This window comes from Phaenicophaeus curvirostris, chromosome 2 (genome assembly GCF_032191515.1).
Source record: "Phaenicophaeus curvirostris isolate KB17595 chromosome 2, BPBGC_Pcur_1.0, whole genome shotgun sequence".
NCBI classification, from domain to species: Eukaryota; Metazoa; Chordata; class Aves; order Cuculiformes; family Cuculidae; genus Phaenicophaeus; species Phaenicophaeus curvirostris.
The window spans coordinates 7,819,462-7,831,598 of record NC_091393.1 but is presented as its reverse complement, the minus strand read 5'-3'; positions in this window follow the sequence as shown (position 1 = coordinate 7,831,598).

Below are 12,137 nucleotides of genomic sequence, written 5' to 3'. Positions count from 1 at the left end.
GATTTATGCTGAAATTTCTTTTAAATTTGATGATATTTAACAAGAATCTTCCCCATAGGTTATCATCTGTTTATGTTGTACCATGGTAAAGATGCTGGCACAGGAAGACTTGATATGAGGCACAGGTGAGGCATCTTGTTCGTACAAACACCACAGAAGACATAGTCAAAAGAAACATATCTAAGGGGCTACAGCTCGCTGGAGGGTCTGAAGAAAGCTGCAGAGAAAAGTATAATCCCTTAGGTGATCATCAGTCAAAGAAGAGCATATCTAGTCTGAACTGTCAACTTAAATAGATTTGTGCTGCAATTTATAGAAACAATGTTAATTTAGTGATATCTACATGCTTTTACTTCAGATAGAGCTTGTGAGAAAGCCTACTCAAGTCCACCTTTCAAATATAAATTTGAAAATAGGAGCCAGACCTCTCTGGGAGATGACACCTCCATGTTGTTGCTGTTTTCTGGAGTTTGAAGGAAATGCCAAGACAAACCTGGGGATGAAAAAAATGAACAAACACACAAACAAACAAACACACACATTTGTACTAATTAAAATATATATATCAAAACTCTCAAAAAATCTCTTACTGAAATGGTGTACACAGTGTTTTGGGTTTGGTAAAACAGGTTATTATGACAAAGGTTATTTAGTTGTAATTAATCTAATAAACCCTCAGAAGAACATCATTTACATTTGAAGTCTAGAACTTTTTCAGATGTATCAGCACTGGCATTTCTACAGAAGATGTGATGAATAGCTACTCTGGGTTAATATCTAGATGTTATTTAATATGTCAGAGCTAGTTTATTTATATAGCTGTTGGCAATACATCAGAATTTTATAGCAGGAAGTTAGGAATGATTTTAAATAACTTTCCAATTATGCCATTCTGTCTGGCTTCTATTGTTTTGTTATTTTTTAAATGCACATTATAAGGTTTTTAATTATTTAGATTTTTGTTTATAGACATTGCCCAAATTCAGACTTTGACTTTTTGATGTTGTATGTATCACATACTCTGATATAAACATTCATGCTGTTAGTGGTTATACGCAGCTTACTTAAGGTACAATTCTTTTTGTCGCTACACACTGTTTTGTTTCTTGTTTACCTGAAATGTTCTTATTTGGGCCTTGGTTCAGGAACTTCAGTACACTGTACATATAAGTATACAGCACTGAAGCCTTTAGGATTTCTAGAAGTTTGTAGTCATTTACTGAATGGATGTCAAGAAGACTCCTAAATATAAAAACATTTTAAAATGTAGTTTCTTTGAATTTTTGCAATCTTAATTTAAAAATAATCCAAACTAATAAATGCACCAGAACTGGAGAATTAATACTGAAAAGTCCTGTCATTAACTTAAATGTCATTAACTTAAATGTCACAAACTTAGGCTGCCCAGGTTGAGTCTTCACCCTAGAAGCATTTAAAAGATGGGAAGATGCGGTGCTCAAGGATATGGTTTAGTAATGGACAGGTATGGTTGAACTCAATACTCAAAGTTCTTTTCCAACCAAACGATCATATGATTCTAAATGTTTAAGGCAATATCTTACAAATAAGTATATATTTACGTGTTTGTATTTTCATGTTTCCTTGCACAGTCCAGCCTTACTCAAATTACATATTTTCAGGCAAGTATGCATAGAATAATATTTGAATTTAGTTAAGACTTACATTGGAAGATGAATGAAAAGAGTTTGTGTTTTGCAAATGAAATACCTGGCATGAATCTCTACAATCTTTATAATTAACTGCATTGATATTTTATGGGGAAATTGGAGACAATTGAAATTAAGTTTTCAATATCTACATCCCCCACGTATATTTTGATACTTGTAAAGTGTCAAACACTGTATTGTTTTAGATTGCAAATACAAAAATATTTTAAAACAATTAATAAGGAATGAATGCTTTGATCTGCTTTAGTTTAGATATATCTGTTTTTCTTTAAAAATAAGTGTCTTTTTTCTTTAAAGGAAACTGACAAGCCACACTTCACAAAGATCTTACGAAACAAGCTTCAGCATAAAGCAAATTTTTTGCTTTTCGGTTATCAACTCTTTCACCAGGGGGTATATGACGGAGACTCAAAATACAAGAATAATGATTATCTGTATGGATAGCAACAATTCAACAAGGCTCCCATAGCTGCAGATTGTATTCTTTCAAAAGTCCCTTGGGATTTGAAAAATATTTGTGTAATCACAGTTTCAGAGTTATCATCTGATAATGCTTAGGAATTGGTGGCACAAGGGACTAATTCCAAACATTACTAGACAATGACGTTGCTCATGTCAGTGTGGAAGCATCTTGGTGAATGTAAAGTACAATATAAAAGTATTTGCAAGCAATTTGGCCATCTGCTGTTTCCTGCTGATATTGTTTAAAAATAAGCTCACAGCTTCACAAAACCAGGTCAATCTACCAGCACCTGAGGTAAGTGTCTTTGGGCTCCCAAGAGGACACAGTCCTCTTCCCTCCACCCCTCATAACTGCACGTTGTCTAATGAAGATAATAGAGAAGGACTGGAGTTTAAACCTACATATGGATGTTGGTCTTCTCAACTCCCAGCCTGTCTAACTAGAAAATTAGACACTTGTCCATCTTGTAACCCTCCATCAGTTCTGCTTGCTATTCAGATGGAAGAGAAATACCCCAGAGGCTGCCCAAGGCAGGGAAAGATATATACCTGGAGAACAATCAAAGTAGGCTTTGTATGCTATCAGCATCTAGTGGTTTATTGCCATTATGCATTTCATTAATATGTCTGCTTTGCATTAGTCCATTTGCACTTGATTTTGCAAGGCTGATAAATCCAGGCATATGCGTCCCTCTGGAATAGGAAAATCTTAGTTTGCATGAAGACCTGCTTCAAGATATTGCCACATTTGGCCAAAGGAAAGAGGGAGTCCTTACTGGCCCCTTGCTTTTCTGTGATCTTTCATGGCTGCAAAATTTTTTGAGGCTGTGAACAGATGAAAGCAAATTAGGGAAATCCTTTTTGCCACTTCTACAGAGAGTTCACTGGGTAAAAATTCTGGTGATATTTTAATTTGCTTGAAAATTCTTCAATTGCTTCTCTCCCCCTTTTCTTCACGATGGCTCTAAATGTTGCTGAAATCTAATATGCAGAAAGTCCCTATACAATTTGTGCTTTTACATTTGATCATTATTCTTACTTTTCAGGTTGCCTTTGATTTCTGTCTGTGTATTAACAAGCCTGAATTCCTATCTCACTTCATTTTTAGTTTTAATTTTATATTGAAACTCCTCCTAACTCAATAGTGTTACAGCGTACTGATTTTCAGGGTAAAACTCAGTGTACTTGGACACTGACTGCGTCATTGAATCCCTTGCACAAGAGAGCCTAAATATGTGAAAATAGCACACCATAGCTTTTTTTTTTATTTTTCCATGCCATATTTGGAAGCTCATTCATGGCCCATTGGGAAAGGTTAGACTTATAATTAGACCCTTTTCTCTAGACATTTCGGCAATAGGATGCATGCAGGTTAGCAACAGTTTCCTTTTAATTGATCCCTGGTGGTTTTACTGTAAAGCTGTTAACTTGTTCACTGGAGACCCACAACCCACAGGCTCCTTGTGCTGACATTTGCAGCAATTATTAGAATGTCATTGCTTTCCAATACTTCATTGTCATTCAGGGAGCACTCAAAATGCTTTTTACTTTATATTGCAATGGAACACACATTCGCCTGCACACATATCGGCTTTTCCATTTGAGCAGCATAGGCCTTTGAAACTGGATCTGTTTTGTACACCCACTTCAGTATTGCCTTGCTTTTCTTCACAGTGTCACTTTCTTGTCTCTCGTACTAATGGAAACAAAGCTAAAGTGCTCACTCTGCACATAATAGTGGACCCCAAGGGCAAAATGTCTGTCTGTATGGGAAACAGTGAAAACAAAGAAATTCTAACTATTTGTGCAGCACACAAGAACTAAAGTTCATCTCTGTCAGTTCTCTCAGGTCTTTGAACATGAAATAGTCCCGTTTCAACTTGTATCACATCATTTATTAGAGAATAATACTAAAAATTTTAGCAGGTCTTGAGACCAATGTACTTAATATGATGGAGGGCTAAGGAAAAAGTCAAAAAAAAGAGGGAGATTCTTGTTGAGGAACTATACTCTGTTATTGAACTGAGTGACTGTTACTGAAAATTTCTCCATTCAACTCCTATTTTTCATTTTACATATCCAGAGCCAGATTAAATAAAAAATACATATGAAATTTGAAGTGTATTTTTGGAGGGAGTAGAATTATTGATTTTCAGTATGAGTAATTAACAGAGTAGCTCATTCAACAGGAGTGACAGAATGCAGATTGTAGTTGTTCTTACTGTTGTCTTTCTATTCAAATTAAACTGAGGCTGAACAAAAGTGGATTTTGGGGTTTGTGTGTTTGTGTAAAATTTAATTCAAGACACAAAAGTAACATTGATGTAACGTGCTTTCTGTGACAGTTTTTATTAAGGATTTTAAAACAATGCTCAAGTTCAATAAAATAACTTGCACTTTCTTGGAAAACATCAGGAATAAACTTTACTCTTCACCTGAAGTCTCCAACAGGAAAGATGATTGCTTCACAAACTAAACCTGAAATATTTCTTTCTAAATAACTCTGAGGAGTACATTGGTTAGATTAATAATTTCATTTTATCAGGCTGATTTAAGACTTTCATTCCAATGTACTACCTAAGTACAAATTCTGTACATCTAGCATAGAAAATTCTGTGTAGAATTGCATAGTTCAAGGTTAAGTTCATTTATTTGTTTTTGTTTCAGTAAAACAGGGATCAGTGGGACATAATTAACGTTCCTTGTGTCTCTGAAAGGTCTGGGAGGGAAATAAACAACACAATCATAATAAATAGGGAAGGCAAATGAGACCTCCTGCAGGGCCAGTTGACTAGCACATGTGCTATTAAGTGACAGTGCAAGGGCAAAACTTGTAAGTGCTTCTAAACTAGCCTGGAATTGTAAGCAGAAGATGGTGAAATTACTGCTTGGCATCGAATGCTAATACTGATATAATATCTCATGGAACTTTTGGAACTTTGTAGACCTTGGTGATAACTTTTTGGAGATCACAGAATGAGAAGTACAGGCACAGTAGTTGAAGGATAATATGAAGATTTACAGCCTAAAATATTGGAGAAAATAAAAGAAATGGAAAATAGAAAAATACTTGCAGATGCAAATCCCATATTCCAACAATAAAAATGTAGTGCTGTTCTTGTTCTGTGGACTGGTGGAGATCAGGACGTGTTAAATAAGATTAGAGAAGCTACAGCTTTAGCAGAGTTGGTGACAACAATTTAAACTACCATCAAGTTGACTGGATCATCAGGACAAGATGCAGAGATTGGGTTACTAAATGCTATAAATCACTGCTTCTTAGAATATCCTGATTCAAATCCCACAAGAAAAGGTGTTTTCTGTATCTCGAGGCACGGCACCTGATTCGGGAAGAACAAATGGGAGAGTTGCTCTGTAGCAGTGATCAGAAAGCAATGTGGTACAACAGTGTTGTAGAAGAGAATGGGTCAAATAAATCTAGCAGACAAATATTAACATGATTCTTGAATGTTTGATGAAGATAAATACATAAAAATGAGGCAATTAATGAAATGAAAATAAAACAAATAAACACCCATAACAGTGTAAAGCAGTGTTCTGAAAAGGAAGATGTCTGCAAACAGTCTAGAAGTAAAAGCTAATAAAAAGACCGGAGAATAGGAGGGATTTAGGCTATAGAAACTGGCCAAGGCTTTGTGTTCTCCTACAATAATATCTCCTGCTGTCACTATGGTGAAGTAATACTGGGCTTGTGGACTAGAGTCTGATGCAGCAAGGTACCTCTTATTGCAGTTCCCATCAGTCCTTTGTATACCGCTGTCCCAGTAAATTCAACAGTACCAGGTCTGGTACCTCGGTCCTGAAATATCCATTCTGGTAAGCTACTGAGTACTGGGGTTAACCATGGGCCAGATTTGTTTTCAGTAAGCAAGTTGTAAATGGATAGCTTTTCTTGGGAAGCTGGAAGCATTTAGCTGTATGGACAGGAGTGGTGACGTATCAGCTAGATGTTACATTCTACGTAACATCAGAGACAAATGCAGAGACTATGGTGCAAAGACAATAATGTCAGCAGAGGTACCAACCTGGTTATTCTATGATTCTATGATTCTATGATTCCTACAGATACACAGTATATACATAAGAAAAGATGCACCAGTATATACAACAGAAAATATACATATCTGACACAGACTTCTGCCTAATAAAAAAAATTATTAAAAAGTAGCCAAGCCTGGGGCTTGAACTACTTAAAAAAAAAGAAGTGTAACAAAAATCTCATGATGATGATTATTATTATATGATGAACTATGTGAAATCATTGGATACTTCATTAATATGCTGGTTCTAGTGACTTTTGTTCACCTTTCCAGTTATTCACTGAAAGAAGGAGTAATGGGGAAATACATTGTTAATTAAAAAACAGGACTTTTTTTTTGTTTCCTGTGCATAATGAGGCAAGCAGTCTATTCGCTGCCACTTGAGAATCAAAAGAAGACAAAATTTTTTTCTTGGCATCGATTGCTGAATCTGTCTTGTTCTGTAGACCTCACTTCTTCAGACTTCACTGGGAGTTAATTTCCAGTGTTGTCTTTATTACAAAAATTTGGTTCTAAAATATTTCTGCACTTGAAAATGTAAAAAAGTCTGTAAAAAAATCCAAGGGAAAATTAAATCATGCTTGAGAATTTAATACTCTCTAACTAGCTTTAAATATTTCAGACAACCCAGTGCTTCATTACATCCCTTTTCAACAATGTATTAGACCCACAAGGTTTCTAAAAGTCTATTTAGTACTTGAGGTGAAACAATGTTTCACATTGATGAAAGTATGCAAAGGATATTGTGATGACTAAAATCAGTCATGAATTTAGGAATATTTTGTGCTACAGATCAAAGGTTGCCTAGCCTTTTCTTTGTAGAAATTGATCTGTTATTCCAGGAATAGTAAATTATTGTGAAAAAAAATACATGCCTAATATTGCAATTGCAGTTGCATCCTTTTGGCAAGAAGAGTTTATTCTTATTTTCTACACTTTTCTGCAGTTAAAAATAAATAAATCACAAAATCGCCTCTTCTGTTCCAATTTGAAAGTGAGGTACATGCAAGGCATTCAGGGTGCTAGTGTCCTAGAAAGGAATCCTAAGATTCCTAAGAGCTAGGCTCTTAGGCTTCCTGTACACTTTGAGAGAAGCATTAGGCATTTTAGAATAGTGGCTCAAAGATCTGCACATTGACCTGGGGAGCTGGTCCATGTGAAACACTGAGCATGGACGTATTTTTCCCTGCAACCCTGGTAACATGATTATGATAGCCTGAGATGTCCTGCAGTTCAAACAGTGCTAAGGAGCTGGAGTCCTTCCAAGAGAATGGTCACATATAGCTGCTCTTCTGAAGTACTCAGAAGGCCCTGATGTCATGTAAACGTGGTATCCTGAGAAGGTGAAAGGGGTGATAGTCATTTTATCTAAGAGAAAGGAATAAATACAAAGAAAGAAAGAACACTAAGTTCTAATGTTTTCTTAGCTTGAAGAGATTAAAATCTATGTTCAGGGTAGTGAAGCAAGTCCATAATCAACTTAGTAGATCTAGAAAAACATTAAGATTGTCCTAAAGCAAACACCCATTTGATCAGCTGTCTTCAGTACGTCTTTGCATGCACACAGACTTCTAATGTCTGAAAATGTCTTTGGATAAATAGGATGTCCTTGCAGGGCTGTCACTTACAATATAGGACTTGCGGCACATCTATGCCCTTCCTGAGGAGAAGTCAGAGATTGGAGCAAATAGGACACTTGTAGTTCAATTGCACTAGATATCATATGTGAGTGAGAATTGATTTGGTCTCTAGATGCTTACTTCAGGTAAGTAAATATAGCCCTCTGTGCTTCTGCGTCTGTGATGAAAACTGGGACAGATAGACACCTCCAGGAAACAAGTCTATGTATATTAAAGGTCATCCCATCTTAAAGTAATTGTGTTGCTGATAATGTCTGTTTCTCTGTGGACTACAAGGTCTTTCATCATAACACAATGTTCATATGCTTTTTTCCAAACTAAAGATGAGATCACTATCATGGAAATAATGTTTATTTTCAAATTGCTGTTAGAAGGAAAATTCCATTCTACAGTGTATACACATCACTGAGGTCTTAATTGTTCACCCTGATTAAGCCCCACTTTCCTGAAGTGTGCAAAAGTGCATGCCTAGTTACTTTATCATCTTTTCACTATTTTGCTAGTCCAGTACCTATACAAATAATATTCAAGTTCAATACAGTTTGGGTATTCAGAGCTGAAAGTTTTTGGTAGTTAGTGTCAGCACACATGAACTCTTTTCACTTCAATTCATTTCCTTTTCTGTTAGAGTTATTTTAAAAAAAGCATCAGACAGACATCTCTCAGAGAACCGTAGCAACTGAAGTTACACTCGCTGAACACTTAGGTGTTATTTGTTAGAGACAGGGCAGTGATGTGCAGTGAATCATGTAATTTAAGATTATAGCTTCGTTTTTTCACTTACATCACAACCCTGTAAAGTATACATACATCTTTGTTCTCTAATTTTTTTTCACAGATTTACTTCTGCCTCCTCTTTTTTTTATCTTTCTGTATTCATCCCTTCTACCTCCCGGCAAGATTATTTAATAATTAGGTTCTACATATCTTTCTTTGTGTGAGACAAGTATGCAAGCATTCCTCTGTGGTAATCCATGAAGGATTAACTTTTCAATTTCATAATAAACATGCTTTTGAAATTTATTTTATTTGAGCATTTGTGTAAAGTAAATATTCAGAAAATGTGGAAAACATCACCTAAAATGTGAGCAAGTCTTTCTGGGACATTTCTTTTAACAAAGCTTAGCTTGCACTGGTATTTTGAAAGTTTTTTTGCAACATATGCTTCTTATCCAGAAGACTAGTCAAACAGCTTCAGAATTCTTATTATCACTTAAACACATTTGAAACCTTTAGTCTGCATGGCATTATGTGTGGTAGGCATAACAGAATGTACAGAAGTTTACACTAATTTGCTTCAAGTATTGATTAAATTATTGCTAATATCTATGGGTATTCAAAGAGTATCGCCGTCCTACAAGGTTAAAGATTACCATGGCATATTTTTGCCCTTACACCAAAAGGAACAGGTTGAAAGTGTCAATACCATTAAATACTCTCTCACACCCTAGAATCAGTTGTTCACATTCAAACTGCTGTGGCCTCTGGATCATACTAACTTCTGAACAGTGCCTAATGAGAGTAAGTTCCTTTCTACCAGCCAACAATATGCCAGGATCTGTTCTAGCAATTTAACTATATAGATAACTAAGGTCCTAGGACCATATCCTGGTGCTAGCAATTTAACTATATAGATAACTAAGGTCCTAGGACCATATCCTGGTGCTTCTTGATTTACTGTGCTTGACAAACCTCAAATGTGATGGCTTTGTTTCCATTATACAGGTTATCATTTATCACTCCCTTCTTTCCTTCCTTCATTCCTTCCTGACATAAGTGCTAATCAACACCTAGAGCGACACTCTGGTCTTCCTTGGGTTGACAGTGGGGTGATCACCCACACAGCTGCCCGTGTCCATTCTGGGATAACCATAAATGCCATGCAGATCTTGGCCTTTCTGACATGGCTGAAGGTGGCAGTGGATGCCCTTGTTCCTGGCTGCTACAGAGATGGCTACACAGCGGGAACTGCCCTGAGAAGACCACACGCTTTTCATGCACGCTATTGAGCAGTCAATAGGTGGCAACACTTTGCCATGATTATCACATTGGGCTAGTTTATAATCACAGTATAGATGGCAGAAATATTATAGCCCATTAACAATCCCCTGAGCCCCCCATAGGTCTTCTGTTTTCATGTTGAACCCTCCATAGGTGTTTCCTAGAATGAACAATTCTGATGTGATAAGCTGTAAACAATGCATGAGTCTCTGGAGCCATCATAATGTATCATGCCAACAGGACTGCAATACTTAGGTATTGCATTATTAAATTTTTGATGAAAACTATTTTTTGCACAGCAGGTGCTTTTCTAAATGAAATAATTCCGTTGATTTAATTTTTTCCCAGGATCCCTAAAGGCAAAAGTGCACATTATTGACTAATGATGTGAAACATTTCAGTTAAACTCGCCCCCAGAACCCCAGTCCCATTTACACACACAAAAAAGGATCTGTTTTTTCTTGATCAACACAAGAAGCACCTGGCCTTTATTCGATTGATTCCTGGTGTGTAAATTAGAAGAAAGCAAGCTATATTTATCCTTTCAGATTTTTAATATTTTATTGGCAGTTAGATGAAAATGTATCTAGAGCTTTTCTTCCAGGTGAAAAGAATAATTCTGGAATTATATAAATCTAAAAAGAAATAAAAAAAATATTCTTCATGATAAGATCCGAGATGCTACCATTAAAATACTACTCATACTAATAAAAAGCCATTAACATTACCCCTAATTCCAATGCTCATCTTAGTTTAAATTATGGCTCTCTTCCTTAGCAGGAGAGAAATTCAGGAAAGTATGTGTCTAAGAACAATAGGAACATTAGGTTGCCCTACTGTGTCCTCCTTCCTTCAGACGCTGCATATTGTTTCATTGATCAGACCAAAAAGTCCCAGCTTTTTTGATGATAATTTTCACCATGAGAAAGTAAGATCTACCGCGTTATCAGTGTATGAGAAGTGAAAGTTGTCATGAAACTTTCATATGACAATTTTAGGTGAACCCATATCTGAGTTCAGGAAAAAAAGAATTTGCAAAACCACTATCTAGTTCTTCTATTCCTATCTGATTACACTGTGCAGTATATATAAATGCAGGAGCATTTGCATATAATCAGTTTAGATGCGCTGCCAATATGGGTTAGCTACTATTCCTCAGATATGCAAAGGGTAACTGGATGAAATACAAGGGTTTACCAGACTAGCTGACTAAACAATTCCTTCTGCATTTAATCTCTATGTACCACTCTAGGTTAAGGACACGTTTACATTTACATACAAATTTCAGCTGCAAACAGATATGAACTGTTTTCATTTGTGCTAACAAGAAATATCCAGAAGTACAACACAGAGATGCTAAAAATGACAGCGGTGTTGTGTTTGAGGGAGTGAACCTTGCCAAGAGGCAGCTTCAGATACAAGAAGGTGCCTGCATAGATATATTTTAGGCTATATGTTGGACTCCGCTCCTTAGAGACCTCAACACTTTATTTGGGACCATGATGTAGACAGTCACCTAAGAAAACAGATCCTGCACCAGTCCTTGCCTTTGTAGTTACTGTGGGATGTACCTAATACTGACAAATGAAAAGGTTAGGGAAGATTATTTTTTTAAGGAAATACCTGAAAGGGAAGTCTTCCATGCAAGCATTTTAAGGAAAAAGAATGAAAAGACTATACAACTGTACCAACTGGGAAGACAATGGTGAAATGGTTTGAGACTGCTATTCTTATAACACATTTTAACTCAGCTATGTTCAACTGTAAACTGGGATCAGAGGGTGGTTGAGATTCATGTAAAAAGCCTGAACCCTCATTTCTGCCTCCCAAGTACAGCCAGATCAGTCCACATACTCCAACAGCATCCATAGACTTTCATTCATTTGTATTCCTAGCATAGACTCTTGTCATCAGTTTGGAAGCATAATTCCTTGATTAGAAAAGTTTGCTCCTTGACTTCTGAAATGCACAACAGCACTAATGCTTGTTGTATTAAATTTCACGTATAAAAGAAGACCCTGGAGTTGTGAAGAATGAGTAAGTGTACAGCTAGTCAGAACAATTATGTAATGCTGGAGGCAGTATTTACTGCTTGTTTGTACATATCTAGCTGGAGAGCCCTTATCAAAACCTACTTTACTGAATCTGAAAAGGTTAGGGGATTTCAGGGGGGTTATCGCATACGGCTTCTTCGTATCGCCTTAGGTTGTTTAATTCACACCCATAAAGTACGAGTAAGCTATGGAAGGAAAAGATTACAGTGCCCCTGCTAGTTATAAACAGTG